The following is a 15,620-nucleotide window of genomic DNA, read 5'->3' as shown; positions in this document are numbered from 1 at the left end:
AAGTTATACAAGTATGACTTTGATGATTCAGATATGATAGACCTTGAAGGACAACTTGAGATATTTTATCACTCTTGCATCAAAGATGAGCGCTTCATTAGTTTGAAAGGAATTTCCGACCTTTCTCGTTTGATGATTAGTAAGGAAGCATCGGTCTTATCCTTTGATTTATAAGCTTTTAAAGTTGGCTTTGATATTACCTGTAGTGACCGCAAGTGTAGAATGATGTTTTTCAAAGATGAAGCTCTTGAAGACCGACTTGTGTAACAAAATTGGCGACGAATTTTTGAACGACACATTGTTTTGTAATGTCGAGACCGAAACACTTGCGAAAGTTAAGAATAAAAAAGTAATTGAGCGGTTTCAAAAGATGTTTGTACAAAGAGGACAAATTTAAATTCCAATAGATCGTTGTTATATTATGTTTAACCAGAAAAAAAAATTGTATAAGATGTTTTATATTATGTTTGATCGGATTTTATTTTTAATGTTTTATATTATGTTTGATCGGGAAATTTTTTTTTGTACAACCCCTACTACTAATTCTTATGTCCGCCCCTGAATAGCAAAAATAATAACCTATTATAAACTTAAAAAAGACAAAATAAAATATTGATTCTATTAAATGGTATTAATTATTATTTAAAAAGTTTTTGTTATTTTAATTGCGTATTTTAAAATATAAAATCTGTTTTAATTGTTTATAATTATTTCTATTTTTAAAAGAATTGTTAAGTTTAATATTAGATCATATTTAGTTCAAAATAGATTACTATAATCAAGATGAATATTTAATTATAATTTAATATATGAACTATTAGGTTGAATCCCGTATAGTGCAAGGTTGATATATTAAAAAAAATATAAAAATTTGAATAAATTACCGATAACCACAACTAACATATATGGTATTATAATTACTTAAATAAGAACAAGTATTAAGAAAGAAAGACATTCTATTTTGACAGTAGAATGCTATAATTGGAATGCATTTCATAAAATTGAAGGTACATACTTCTATTTTTTTTTCTATTTTATGACCACTTTAAAAAACATTTGATAATTTTAACCTATATCATGTCATAGATATAATTTCATAGTTTTACCAAACACAAATGAGAACTGATTTGTACACAATAATTTTTCTCCGTACATAACAATTTGTGTTTTAAAGTGTTGTATTGTACAACTTTATAATATAAAGCACATGCCGCTAAATGAATTTTATGTCGTAAAGGGCCTATAAACACAAATCTTCCTATCTAATAAACAAAACCATATGATACATGACATGTTTTTAGCCTAAAATTTTACAAATTGAATTACCTATTTTGCCCTTTTAGCCTTTGAAACCCGCATGAAAATCTAAGAAATACGCATTAATGTTGCTCAAGAAATCAGGCCATAAAATCAATAGTGATTTATCAGTTTTCAAAATTTAACATTAAAATCGTCTCTTCTTCTTCAATAATCTTACGCTCTCTCTCACTCCTTCATCCTCATTTGAAGATTTCTTTCCTCCTCAAAATCGTCGGTTGTCTTGGTCTGTAAATGGTGTCTCTCTTTTCATTCATATTTTTCCTATGGTCTGTTAATTCTCAATAGCATGCACCACAAAATAGACACAAACCGCTATGTCGACTAATAATGATAACCTAAGAACAACATCGGTTGGATTTGATCAAAAAGTTCAATTGCGTACTGGATTTCTCATTTGGGGTGTGCAATTCTAGGCCGGTTCTTGATTATATATATATATATATATATATATATATATATATATATATATATATATATATATATATATATATATATATATATATATATATATATATATATATATATATATATATATATATATATATGGTGTTCTAATGTTTCTGTATATTAATTGATTTGAGTTTAATTCTTGATTAATGTCGAATCATCTACTCCTTTGTTTGCTAATTCCAAAAGGTAACTTTTCTAGACGAAAAGAAACATTGCATATCCTCATGCTCAAATAATGACCCAACAACAAGGAGATCGACAATTAATGCATCTAATTTATGGCTCTTTGAAAAGGCTACATCTAATACATATTAGCATAGGTTACATGCACGCCAACTGTTTGTGAAAATGCTAAATTGAAATACACATTTAGGCCGGAACATAATACGTATCTAATAACTTCTTGTATATTCATCTTTAATACGTTCATGTAAGTTTTTAACTTGCTCTTCTATTGATTTAGAAGCCATCTCTGCATACATTGGAATGGAGAAGTTTTGTTGGGCGGTTCTGGAAATGAAATTTTTGGTGGGCAATCGAAACTTAAGTTGGGTCATATGTACATGAAACTGTTAAGTGCTTAAGCCTTCAGATGAGATGGCATTAAAGCTGATTGGCAGGTAACCCCTTCCCCCAAGTTACATTATATATTTTTGGATCGTTTTCTACCTATTTTGTGTTAAAATGCTCTCTTTCAAATGCAAGAAATGCTAATGTAGATTTGGAAAATTATATCGATGGGTTATTAGTTATTCACTCAATTTTGTTGTTGAATGTTGATGAAGGGAATGTATGGATATTGGATAGCTCTTGCACATATAATAACCACAATAATAGGATACAAAGTTATATCTCTATATTGGAGTGCAACACAACTTAGATGGGTTGTTGGTCCATTGACTCTCCTTCTATTTTCATTAGTCACCAATTTCCTTCATTATTCACACCCTCGAAATGAGAAAACCATTACCAATCATTCTAAATTGCAAGCTGTACAAAACATATTAAGTAAAAGAGAAACCTAATCTCCATTGTTACATGCTATGTAAACACCGATAAAAATGGTTTTTATTAGAAATAGAACAATTTAATTTTAAGGTATTTAAGAGGAATACGAATAAAACTTGAATCATTTGAAAGAAAAATTAAATTACCATGATGACAAAAAGAAAAAAGCTTGATTACAATTTACTACCATTAACATAATCAAAAGGTATTGTAGTTTTGGAGGGTCAGTATATACATTTATCTTTCCATCACTCTTTCTATTAGAACATCTATTAGAACATGTAATGAGAAATAAAGTGAAGTATGTGATTTTTTTTTTCTTATTCATCCCAAAATATCTTCAAATTAGAAAGACTGAAACACTATCTTATTTTAAATAATAAATACAAAACAAAATATCTTCAACTTAAAAAGATAAAACAATATATTGTTTTAAATAATCAATACAAAAGTCTAAAAAAACTTAAATCTTATTAACTTAATAAAATTTTATAAATCTTTTACCCGTGGTTTTCACGGGTTGTAACCTAGTTATTAAATACAACTTATGGATCATTATTGAAATAGACTTTTCCATTACATATGTATACAACCAAAGATATGAATAAATCAAAATCTAAAAGTGATTTCCGATATTCTTTATCATCATACATAATATTTTTATCTCTAAAACTTCAGGTTCACAACATTCCAACATTATTTTGGTCTCAACCTACACTTCATTGGTGCAACTTGATACAAAACTTATGTCTAACTGTGACTTTTGTATTCCTGATTCCAACATTAGGGTATGAAAAACATGATGAGGATACGATTTGGAAACTATACCGGAATTAATGATATTCTATAAAAAAAGGCAGGCTAGGATTGTGGTTTTTCTAAGGCTCCGGACCAAATGGTTTTTCTTTTGGCTTTTTTAAGCATTACTGGGATATTTTAGAGGATAATGTGGTTGAGTTTGTGACTCATTTTTATTCTCACTCCTCGATTCCTAAGGGGCGTAATGCTTCTTTTTTTACTTTGATCACCAAGGGTAGAGACCCGAAGAATGTGAAAGATTTTAAACCTATTAGCATAATTTGGTTCCAATATAAGATTATTGGTAAATTTTTAGCTAAGAGATTGGCGGATGTTATCGGTAGCGTGGTGAGCACAGATCAGTATGCTTTTATTAAATGCAGACAGATTCTGGATGACCATTTTCTTCTTAATGAGATCGTTGCTTGGAGTAAGGCTTCAAAAAAAACCTTTTTTGATTTTCAAAGTGGATTTTGAGAATGCTTGTGATTCAATCTCTTGGGAGTATCTTATGGAGATTACGCAGATTATGGTACTTTGTGGTATGGTTGGATCAAGGAGATGTTGTCTTCATCCACAACCTCGGTTCTTGTGAATAGACCTCCTTTTAGAGAATTCCATATATTTAGAGCATTGAGACAGGGAGATCCTTTATCTCCCTTTCTTTTTGTTTTGGTTATGGAGGGTATGCATGTAGCTTTGATTAGGGCTCAGTTGGATAATATGTATAGGGGTGTTTCCATTAGGGGAATTGATATGTCGCATCTCCTTTATGCTGATGATGTTGTTCTGTTAACTAAGTGGGACCAGACGAATGCTTGTAATATTGCTCATATTATCAGATGTTTTTTATGGCTTCGAGGTTGAAAATTAACTTACTCAAGAGTAAGTTGTATGGTGTGGGAGTCAGCACTGATTAGGTCTCTTCTATGGCTTAGGGCATGGGTTCTATTTCAGATACTCTTCCATTCATTCACTTGGGAGTTTTGGTTGGTCAGAATATGACTAGAGTTGTTGTTTGGTCTTCCATTATTGATCGCTTTAGGAGTAGATTGGTGGGTTGGAAGGCTAAATGCCTTTCCATTGGGGGTGCCTTACTCTGATTAAGGTTATTCTGGGCTGTTTAGGCAGCTAATTTATGTCCATTTTTCTTGTTCCAATCACTGTTTTGAACTCCCTTAGAGAAGATGAGAGCTTCTTTTTTCTAGGGTGCTGATCTGGATGAGCATCAGATGGATTGGATTCAGTGGGATTGGGTTCTTTTTCTCTTGATGATGGTGGTCTTGGAGTTGGTAGCTTTTTCTCTTATAATACGGCTCTTTTTCTAAGATGTTATTAGCATTTCTTTCATCACCTAGATTTGTTATGTGTTGTGACAACCCGAAGTTGTTCCATCGCCGCAACCTGTTCCGTCCGTAAAACTCGTCTTAAGCGAATTATTCCGATTTCGTTTTTGGATTAGGTCAATTAAGTTAAGACTTTTATTTTGACCTTGTAAGTATCCAAACATGTTAGAAACAAATGAAAACGTCCCAAACTAGTTATTAGAAAAAATTTAGTTTCGACCATATCGGGTTACGGCAACTTAATCGGGTGCGACCAAAAGCCTCGGTTAACGTCAGTATCGGGTAGAATTCCACCGTGTATCAAATCCAAACCATATTTAAAGTTGTTTAAGCCTCATTTGAATCCTTTTTACTCTCTCTCTAACCTCTCTCCTCAATCCAAGATCTAGGTCCAAAAATTGCTCATTTCAAGCTTCAAATCAGCAAGGTAACTACCCTAGCTTCTAGTATAACATCCTTAGCCTTCATTTTCGTGTTAAAATCATGATTTAGGACCATAAACATGTGTTTACAACCCTGGAACACTCTTGGTCTGTGAACACATATAAAGGGGGGGGGGGGGGTTTGAGCCTTAAAACCCTTCCAAACCACCATTGGAGCTTAGATATGGCTTAAGGACTTATTGGATTGGACTTAGAACACCTTAAACTCATCATTTGGGGAGTAAACATGAGTTTACTGCCCAATAACATGCTTGGGCTGTAAACTCCATATCATGGGTAGTAAACTCCTTTTTAGGTGTTAAAATGCCATTTACACACCTCCTAAGCCTTGAACTAATAACTAGAAGCAACCACAAACGAATTAGAAGCCTTAAACTTGATGAAAACCCTTCCCTTAGGTGTTCACGGCCGTAAACCCTCCAAGAATGGGTTCCTAGGTTGTACACTCCTATAAATGGGTTATATGGTGCCCTAAATTCACCCCTTGGCTTGTAAAAATGAGTAGAATCACTTATGATTAACCTATGACCATCAAAGCACATAAGAATTGATTGGGTGAGAGTTTACGGCCGTAAACTCATAGTTTACTGCCGTAAACTCATTAAATGGTCCTTATGATTGAATTAATCCCTTTCTAATGCCCTAGAACCAAACCTAGCGTCACCCCTAAAATGATATAAGGTCATTTAGCACTTAAGAACACCACTCATGAGTTTATGGCCGTAAACTCATGAGGATGTGGTGTTTAGGACCGAAAACTCTTCTAAGAGTTTACTCTTGAAGAGTAAACTGCATACCCAAGCCATATATGTCCATAAATGTCGGGTCACTCCAAACACTTGAATTGAAGTGTTTTCGTGACTAGAAGTGTATATCCTCAATTAATTAGTGATTTAAATCTAATTAGATACATTTGTGTATCATTTAATATTACATAGGAACCTCACACATTTTCAAGCCTCGATCCGACGTTTAGCATCCTAGTCGACACATTTCCTCGTCCGGTGAGTTCATACCCCTACCCTTTTTCAATGTTTTTCACTGTATTCAGGGGGGGGGGGGGGGGGGAATACAAGCAAAGTACAAGTAATACTTGTACTCAAAACTTATTTTATATATGTTGTGTTTCATATTACATATGTTTTTAACACTGACAATCATAACAGATAACCGTTTGAACTTGCAGATCACATTATCGTAGTATTGTGAAAAACGTTATAAATTGTTGTACTCTTTATTTTTCACAAATGGTTTTCCACATTATAATAGTTAAAAACATAACCTTTGAACTTTGAACATGAAACTTAGTATATTGTTTTGTCCTCGATAACACTCCACAGAGATACGCGAGTGGAGGATCGTCTTTGTAGATAGAGCTTAAACAGGATATTCCGCATTATTACTTGTAGATTTGTTATTCCTATAAATTGGAGACACGTCCTCGGAGAACACTCCACAGAGATACGCGAGTGGAGGACCACCCCTATAACCAGAATCTCTTAGATAGGGAGCGTGACTTGAGTGTATAGATCTATACGGGGTTGACTACCCCGCACCTGGCTGCTAGCTACAGCCGAACCAAAAGGTTCAAGGGTGACAAAAGTCATAAATGATACTGGCCTTCCTTTGCCATATCTAGTCTATAGTATGGTTATAGAACTCGCAATTTGGATAACAGAGATTTACTTTTTAGTAATAATGGATATAGTAAATTAATAACCTTAAGAATTAGTTTACTATGTTGATAGTTTTATATATGTGTTAAAACTAACATACATTTCACAAGGATAATCAAGTATTCAGTATACATCTTTTACATTACATTTTGGGTTGGTAAACTAACACACACTTCACAAGGATAATCAGGTTTTCAGTATACATCTTTTACATTACATTTCGGATTGGTAACCAACTTTTAGGAAAATATAGGATTTTCCTGGGGTAATAACTATTCATAACCAGAATTGTGTAACATAACGGAAAACTAAACACTACTTTTTAAGAAAATATGGGATTTTCTTGGGTCGTAACTTTTTCAGAAAACAAAAGGAATCTTGTTCATTTTCATAAAACAAACCGCTTATGAACTCACCAGCTTTATGCTGATTTTTAAAATGCTTGTATTCTCAGGTTCTCCTTAGACAGGTATTCCTGCATTCTTTTGCAGAAGACGGAGCATATGGAAGTCACGTTTTTCTTTTGGTTAAACTTATGTATCTATGAAACTTGTATTACTTTACTTTCAAACTGATGTAATGAAATCTATGTAATGTAATGTTTTGTGTTACTTCGCTTACTATGTACATTGATTATGATATTCACATGAAGTCACCTCCGCCCCGGAACATTTCCGCCATGGGTTTCAGGGTGTGACATGTGTTAGGATTGTGAAAGTCATTTACGGTTTGGAGGGTCAAATTCCTCCTCTCACACTGAGGAGGACATGGCTAGGTCGTTGGAATGGTCTTATTCGGATGTTGACTAATCTTGAGGATCATGGATTTGTTTTTTAGGGTCTTTTCCCTTTTCGGATTGGAGATATGATGGTGCGTATACTTCTTTTTGGAATGATGTTTGGCTGGGAGATACTCCCCTTGCGGTGTCTTTTCATAAGTTATATGCTATGGATAATCACCGTAGTGCTACAGTCAGAGACCATATTTCTTTCGAGTGGGATATGACCAAATTTAAAAGATTACTGAGAGGGGGTATTGAGAAAACCTAATGGGATACTTTTTCCAGACTTTTGAAGGATGTCCAACTTAATAATGTCCCGGATAGATTGGGGTGGCTCCTAGATGTTTTAGATGCTTTTTTATGTTTCTTCGGCCCTGTCTTTTCTTGATAATGGTTTGATTACTTCGGGTGATATGACTATTAGATGGAATAATTGGGTTCATATAAAACTCAATATTCTTATGTGGTGGGTGCAACTACATAGTATTTCTAAGAGAGAGAGAGAGAGAGAGAGAGAGAGAGAGAGAGAGAGAGAGAGAGAGAGAGAGAGAGAGAGAGAGAGAGAGAGAGACTTTCTTCTAGAGGTATTTCGGTGGCGACGATAATGTGTCCAATTTGCTATTCTTCTATCAGTTTTATGGAGACCATTGATCATCTTTGACGGGATGTTCTGATTTAATTGACATTTGGACTTGTATTGTTGTTTGGTGGAGAGTATGCCCCCTGATCAACTCTCTATTCATTCTCTTCTTTCTTGGTTTGACACCACCACATTAAGTGTAGGCCAACGAATTTTTTTTGATGCAGTTATTTTGACTACGTTTTAATGCATTTAGAACTTAAGGAATACTACCATTTTTGGAACGGTTTTGCCAAAAAAGCATTGTTTTTTGATGATGTAGTTGATAAAGCTTTCTTTTGGATTTCTAATAGATGTAACAAAACTAAGTTAGATTGCACTATTTAGCTTCATAATTTTACCATGTAATTGTTTTCTACCTTCTTGTTAGTTTAATATAATTTTGTCGGTCTAAAAAAATTGATTTTTATAAACAACAAATCTAACATACCCCTAAACTACATTTTAAATCCATAATCTCCACAACGAGATTTAAACCCTCAACATCAAAGAGGAAGAACAACACCGGATACTGATAGGTTGATGTGCTGGAACAATTTCGTTAAAATTATGTGGCAATCAACAAACAAGTAACCGCATAAATTATCATTTCTGGTGCATAAAAGAAGTCGGTAAACAATAAAGGAAACAAGTTTTTTTTAAGTGATAACAAGTTTTCTATGTGTTTATAGCCACTTGACCATCAATCTCAAGATCAGACTCCTTCACATTTAATTGTTTGGCGAAGAGTTGTTTGTTAAAAAAATTGATATTCTTTAATTCTAATTTTCTGTATTGAAAAGTTCGAGATTACTTTCCTAAACCTCTGTGTTGAAATACAATTTGGCGAACAATTTATTTTAAAATGAAGATAAATAACACATTGATATGTATCGTTACTTTAAGCTAATAATTTCTGTGACACTTAAAGCAATAAGATATTTCCATTACTATAAGCATACATATTAATTTTTCTTTTAATTTCTAATAAAATACACGTTTAATATCATTAAAATCTGACTCCAATAGAAAAAGATCTATCATATTTGATACTATTTAAATGAATAAGATTTAAATGTGATTTGAACTTTTATTATTATTTTTTTTTATCCTTACTAATGATATCTCTTGTAAATCTAGGGCACATTTATCATCAATTTTAGGCTTAGGGTGAGGTGTCACACTCCTTGTATAACCATAGTGCTATTAGGCATCACCTTAGTATTTACCATCATAAAAATGTAGTTTTTTTACCACATCCAAGGAGTGGTGTTATATTTGTTTTGTTTTAATAAATAAAGACTTTAGTTTTGATTAAAAACATAATATTTCATTAATTTAAAAAAACATAACATCACGTTAAGAAAACCTAAAAATTTAGAAAAAAAATACAAATCTTAAACCTACAAACAAAAACACACGCACACACACACCAAACGATTAAAAAAAATCCTACTTTGCATAATGATTTTTGACATCAGCTTTCATTGCCAAAGCAATTTCAAGATCCTCCCTGGTCGGCTGCGATGTGTTCATCGTTAGTATTTTCAAGTCGATTTTCCTTTGTTTCCGAACCTCTCTTTCGGAAGAAATTTGTAAAATTTTGTCCAGTCTATATTTTATAACCTTCATATCGTCCCCGATGTCTTTCAAATAACCTGAATCTGATGTTTTGCGTTTGCCTTTGTTTTATAGTTTGTCTCTTTCCATTGGTCAAGAAGGTGGTGAAATTTGAACCGACTCATTTCTATTGAAGACGAAACCAACATACCATCGGATCTAGTGTGTTCGGATTCGGATGTTATTGGCTGTTTTGAACCACTCTCGATATGGTCGTCAGATGTTTTGTTCAATTGCTACTTTTTGTTTCCTTTGAGGAGATTCCAAACTTCAACAAACTTGAAAGGCTTCTAGTTTTCTTTTCGGTAGACTTTTAAACCTTTCTACAAAATCACGACTTCGCTTTCGCCACTTCTGCATTGCCATTTCATGTTGTTATACAAATCGCTAAACAACATGATTTCCTTGTTCATATTCCCTCATTTTGAGAAAACTTGGTCTTTCGTACAATACTCAGGAATGTTCATTCCTTTGTGGAACCTGTGTTTAACTCGCATCCAAAAACGGTCGTGTTTTTGGTATTTGCTCGTCTTCGCATATTCAGAGATATCGATCGATACTTACGCCAATACTAAACATTAGTCATCTTCCTAATTGTAGCCAATGTCTTTTGTTTTCTTTTAGTTGGTGCATGAGTGGGATGAGTTTCTTGAACAAATGTTGGTTTAGAATCAGAAATGGATGTTTGTCGTTGCGATTGTGTTTATTGAAGAAACTCAGGTTGGGACAAAAACTCAAATGGATTAAAATCTAGATCCGGTTGTGGTACTCTTTGTGTTGGTCGTTGTGATTTGTGAAAATTGTTGTGAAAAATATGGTAGCATACCACCATAATAATGAAACGGGGATGAGTAAATCGGTTGATCCATCGTAGGTCTAGCGAGTATGGTATTTGTAGCGTGTGATTTTTGGTTGTTGGAAGAAGAGATTTTACAAATGTTTTGAAGTGAATTTGGTAAAAGATGTAGAGAATTGAGAGAGATTTGTTAAAAAAAAAAATAGAAGGTATATATGTATATATTGGTAAAGTTGATATATATATATATATATATATATATATATATATATATATATATATATATTGTAACACCCTGTTTCGAGTCGTGTCACTATTCGGGGCCGTGACTTGAAGATCAAGTATCATAAGGCTTTGAGCTTTGGGGGAAGAGAGGTTTAGATCAATTTGGATGTGGATAATGTAGCTATGTAATCCAATAGTTCAATTTGTGCTTTGGAGTCAAAGGGTAAAATAGGAAAGTAGTGTTTCAGACTTCTTTTATGAATTATGGATTTTATTTTGATGTGTTTTAAGTCAAAAGTAATTAGATAGCATTGTACAGCTCTGCAATACCTTTCCATGGATATAAAGACCGTCGAAATGGAGTGGGAATGAAGAAGTTATGACGATTTGAAGTTAGGGCGGTTGTGGGTTGAGCCGCATATGCTGGGCGTACTCAACATGTACGTTGGACGTACTAGGGCATCCTTAGTATGCTGGACATAAATTGATTATGATGGGCTTTACTCGATTAGTTCCCAAACCCTATTGTCGTGGTTTGAGCCCTATTTATGCTCCTTAACTCCCTTAAACCCATTCTATTCTTAGCCTCCACCTCTCCAACACCCTCGCTTGTAACCCTAACCCTCGATTGAGCCTTGAGAGCAAAAACAAGGTGTTTTAAAGTTCTTTGGAGTGTTCTTGGTGCACCTTGGAGAAGACGAAACTCATTGAAGAAGTGTTGGTTTCATTGGAGCTTATATATCCAGACCTTGTTCACCTTGATCTATCTTCTAGAGGTATAAAGTTTGAATGTTGATGATGCATTTGTTAGATCTAGCTAGTTTTGGATGTTATGAGCTTTACGTCATTTTAGTGCATAAAGTTTAGATCTTGAAAGTTTGTGACCTCGTTATGAATAAAGTTGGAAATTTTATCCATCTAAACATCATTGTAATTCAGATCCGAAGGTTGGAGACTTGGACTTAATGGATTAAGTTGAAAAAGATGCACTTTTGGTCCCTTTGATACTTAAAGGCTAGATCTTGGTGGTTTGAACCATTCTGATGGATAAAGTTGGAAACTTTATCCGTTATGGAGCTTTTAGGATCCATAAAAATGTGATCTTTATCCTTTTATTCCTTCCATGAACGTGTCGTGACGTCTTAATGGATTAATAAGCTAAGGCTTTGGCTTTTGGACCTTTTCTAGACATGGAAAGTCATAAAGATGGAAATTTTATGACTTAGAATGATGTTGTGGGTATAGATCTAAGTGTTAGATGAAAGAGCTTAATAGATTAAGAACTTAATGGAAAAGTGCCTTTTGGCCAAGTACACTGGGCGTACCACAAGGTATGTTGGGTATACTCGTGAGGAGTCCCGTCTCTGGATGGTAAGTATGCCATGCGTACAAGTTGAGTATGCTGGGTGTACTCAGCCTGATGTTGACTTGTTGACTTTGACTTTTGTTGACTTTTTGACCGAGTTTGACCTTGGGTCAAACTTGAGGGTTTTGGGTTATTAATTAAGATTTCATCTAGTTCTGGTGTTAGTGGATTCGTGGGCGCAAGCAGCGCAAAAAGGGATCACATCGTAGTGTTTTAGAGTTCTTCGATTCAGGTGAGTCTTCTCCCGGTTCTCATGAGTCGAAGGCACGAATGTCGACTCACTAAATTATGTATGTAAAATGATAGTTGTATTTGTGACTCTTGTATATTTGCATGTGCATGTGTGGTAAAATAGTTGTATCTATGATGGTCAGCTGGGTCTAGCTGATATTATTATGTTATGTTGTTAGTGTGTGACTGACACTGCTGATAGTCTCCAGGATTGTTGATAACCCACTGTGCATGCTGTTAGCCCACTAGGACTGTTGATAGTCGCTAGGGTTGTTGATAACCCACGAGCATGCGATTTTCCCACTAGGAGTGCTGATAGTCCCCAGGGTTGATGATAACCCATAGCTGTTTATTTGTGATGTACTGTGCATGGTATTTTTGGGAAATAATTAAGCTTTATGCTTACAATTTGTGGTTTACATGTTTAGGTTTTCTTATTTTAAAGGAGGGGCACGACTCGATTGCATCGCATGAATGGGGGACTTGTATACATGATAACTTTTAATGATACTCTGATAAATATTTTAAGATCTTGCCATTGTGATTTCAATAAATATATAAATTTTTAATCGAAAAAATTGGGTTGAATTGTAGGGCGTTACAAGTTGGTATCAGAGCCTTGGTTTGAGGGACTCAGGCGTACTCTCGGGTGTGCTTGAACTCAAACTGAGGATTTGGTAAATTTTTCTAAAAGAAATTGATTTTATAAGAAACTTTTTAAAATAAAAAGGGGTGCGATGCGTGAAATTAGCCGAGCTCAATTAAGTATTTCCCAAAATACCAATGTATGTTATATGATTGATGTTTGATGTGAGTATATGAGAATTGCATGCTAGATTAGGGCTATGGATTTTCTCAGTGTTTCATGGTAGGATGCCTGATTAGGAGAGATAACTTTATGCTTGTTGTGTGAGTTGGTAGTGATGCATGCTAGTGATTAGAGATTTTTAGGAGCTTCTGAGGTAGGACTGCCTGTTTATGTGATGCTTTTAGTGCTACATGCTTGAATGATGCTTGCTTTGTGCTTTGTAGGACTCGTATTGATGTAAGTTAGTTATCACATGAATATGTTTAGTTACTTGTAGTGAGGGTTAAATAAACACAAAGTGGTTGACTTGGCCTTATTGTGCAGCTCTTATTTGAATCAAACTGTTGTAGGGTTGGATCTTTTAGTCAAAGGATTATCTAAGCTTCATTGTAAGTAATTGTATTTGTGAAGTAGTTTATTGACATTAGTATAGGTCCTTTAGCAAGCAATGATAGAGTGAGGTGGTAATCGTAGGAAGAGATTTAGTGCGAGTGATGCACTATACAACATATTTTAGGATGGTATTAATATAAGGAAGTGACTTAGAGGATTTTGGATGATTATGAGGAAAGTAAGAATAGGTGTGGAAGGTAGTATTGGGCCCGTACTACTGGAAGCATAAGATCCATACTCGAATCAAGGAAAGTCCTAAAAATTATAAGGAACTGTGTAAGGGTAGGAAAATGGTTTGGCACCATGAATCGGTTTTAGCATTTTGGGTATTACCCGCTTTTCAGTTATGGCTGTTCTGGAAGAAGATGATTCTGGTGATTGTTTGGCCTTAGTGTCCATGTCAGTTGGGGATGAATCGTGCATACATAGATGAGTAGTTGATTTTTAGGACTTGGGGGACCTACTTGAGGTAGTGTCAATCTGAGTCATGGAACTCAATGTAGGAGCAGTTGGGATAAGAAGCTTGTGGATTGCTGTCTCAAGATTGAGTGATCGGCCGTTGACTTATGATATCATTTTCTATGACGAGGTTTCTGTTCTTCTAATTTTTCATGTATGGAAAGACAATCATTTTCATGGAGATTGTACAAAATGAGGACCAGGGGTATGCTTTCCTTCAGTTCAGATAGAATGTGTTATGGCAGGTTGTTCCGAATCATTAGGAAAAGTGAATTGGGAATGACAACTTTTGTTGTGTCTCGATTGTGAGGATGATGCATCATGTTGCATGATTGTGTCTTGTGATGGAGTGAAGGTTAGGGAATCAGAGGCAAATTTTGTGGTAGTCCAACTGTTCTTAGATAGAGAATAGATTCTATGAATGGGCTATTAGAGTTATTGCCTATTCATTTGCATGGGATTCTTGATGATATGGGTGGTTAGGTTTGGGAAGTTTCTGAGGTCTCCATATGAGATTCAAAATGTATTTGAGTTGTTGGGTCTTTATCTGGGAGATTATCTTGCATTGTGTTATATAATCTAAGAGTCAGGTATGGTATATATATCTGGTTGTGATGGTTTGAGTGGGGGTTTGTCTGCAATGTCAGTTGGTGATAGTTCGAAACCAAGTGGGGGAGAACTGGGCATGCTATTTGAAAAATCATCGATCTATTTGAATTTGTGGTTTCAGAAGAAAGGGTTATAAGGATTTGCGGTCCGAATATGCGAGGATTTGGTTGAAGATGTGGTCAAAATGGGGGGGTAAAGCAAGTTAACCTTTACTGTATTGGCTTAGGAATGCATGAGTCATTTTGTAGCATGAAGTTGTTGGTCAGGGAGTTCGTTGTAGTCAGAGAATCTTCCGGGTTCGCTGATGTTTGGGTCATGAGTCATTTGGGTCGCTTGGGTTGAATATCGTTGTTTGAAGGATTCGTTAACAGATTACAGATTACTACCTATAGTCTAAGATAATTAGTGGTTGATCTGTTAATAACCTTTTGGGTTGGGTATATGTAGTTATGCATGAGTATAGTTCAGTGGAAATCTTCAGATTATCAGGTTGTTGTTCGTGCATTCTCGATCACTGGTTGTTCTCGTTCATCGTCAAGGGGTGGTGATGCTTTGAAGGTTTTGAGCTATATAATTAGAGGTCAATGATCGTGACAACCAATCGTCATGTTCTGTTATGGTATGTCATCGCTTCTGGGTAGGTTGCCTTAAATTGTTGGATTGTGGAATTAT

The 15,620-nt window shown here is 34.7% G+C and overlaps 1 long non-coding RNA gene across 1 annotated transcript; it reads left to right on the top strand.

The window, feature by feature from the left end:
* Nucleotides 1–1,390: 1,390 nt before the first annotated feature.
* Nucleotides 1,391–7,652, top strand: LOC145003354 (uncharacterized). Its single transcript, XR_013661930.1, has 3 exons — nt 1,391–1,543; nt 2,234–2,390; nt 7,496–7,652. It is a non-coding gene; the product is annotated as an uncharacterized LOC145003354 (long non-coding RNA).
* Nucleotides 7,653–15,620: the final 7,968 nt, after the last annotated feature.

This window comes from Lactuca saligna, chromosome 6 (genome assembly GCF_052625555.1).
Source record: "Lactuca saligna cultivar CGN05327 chromosome 6, ASM5262555v1, whole genome shotgun sequence".
Classification (NCBI taxonomy): Eukaryota; Viridiplantae; Streptophyta; class Magnoliopsida; order Asterales; family Asteraceae; genus Lactuca; species Lactuca saligna.
This window is presented reverse-complemented; position numbering and strand designations above follow the sequence as displayed.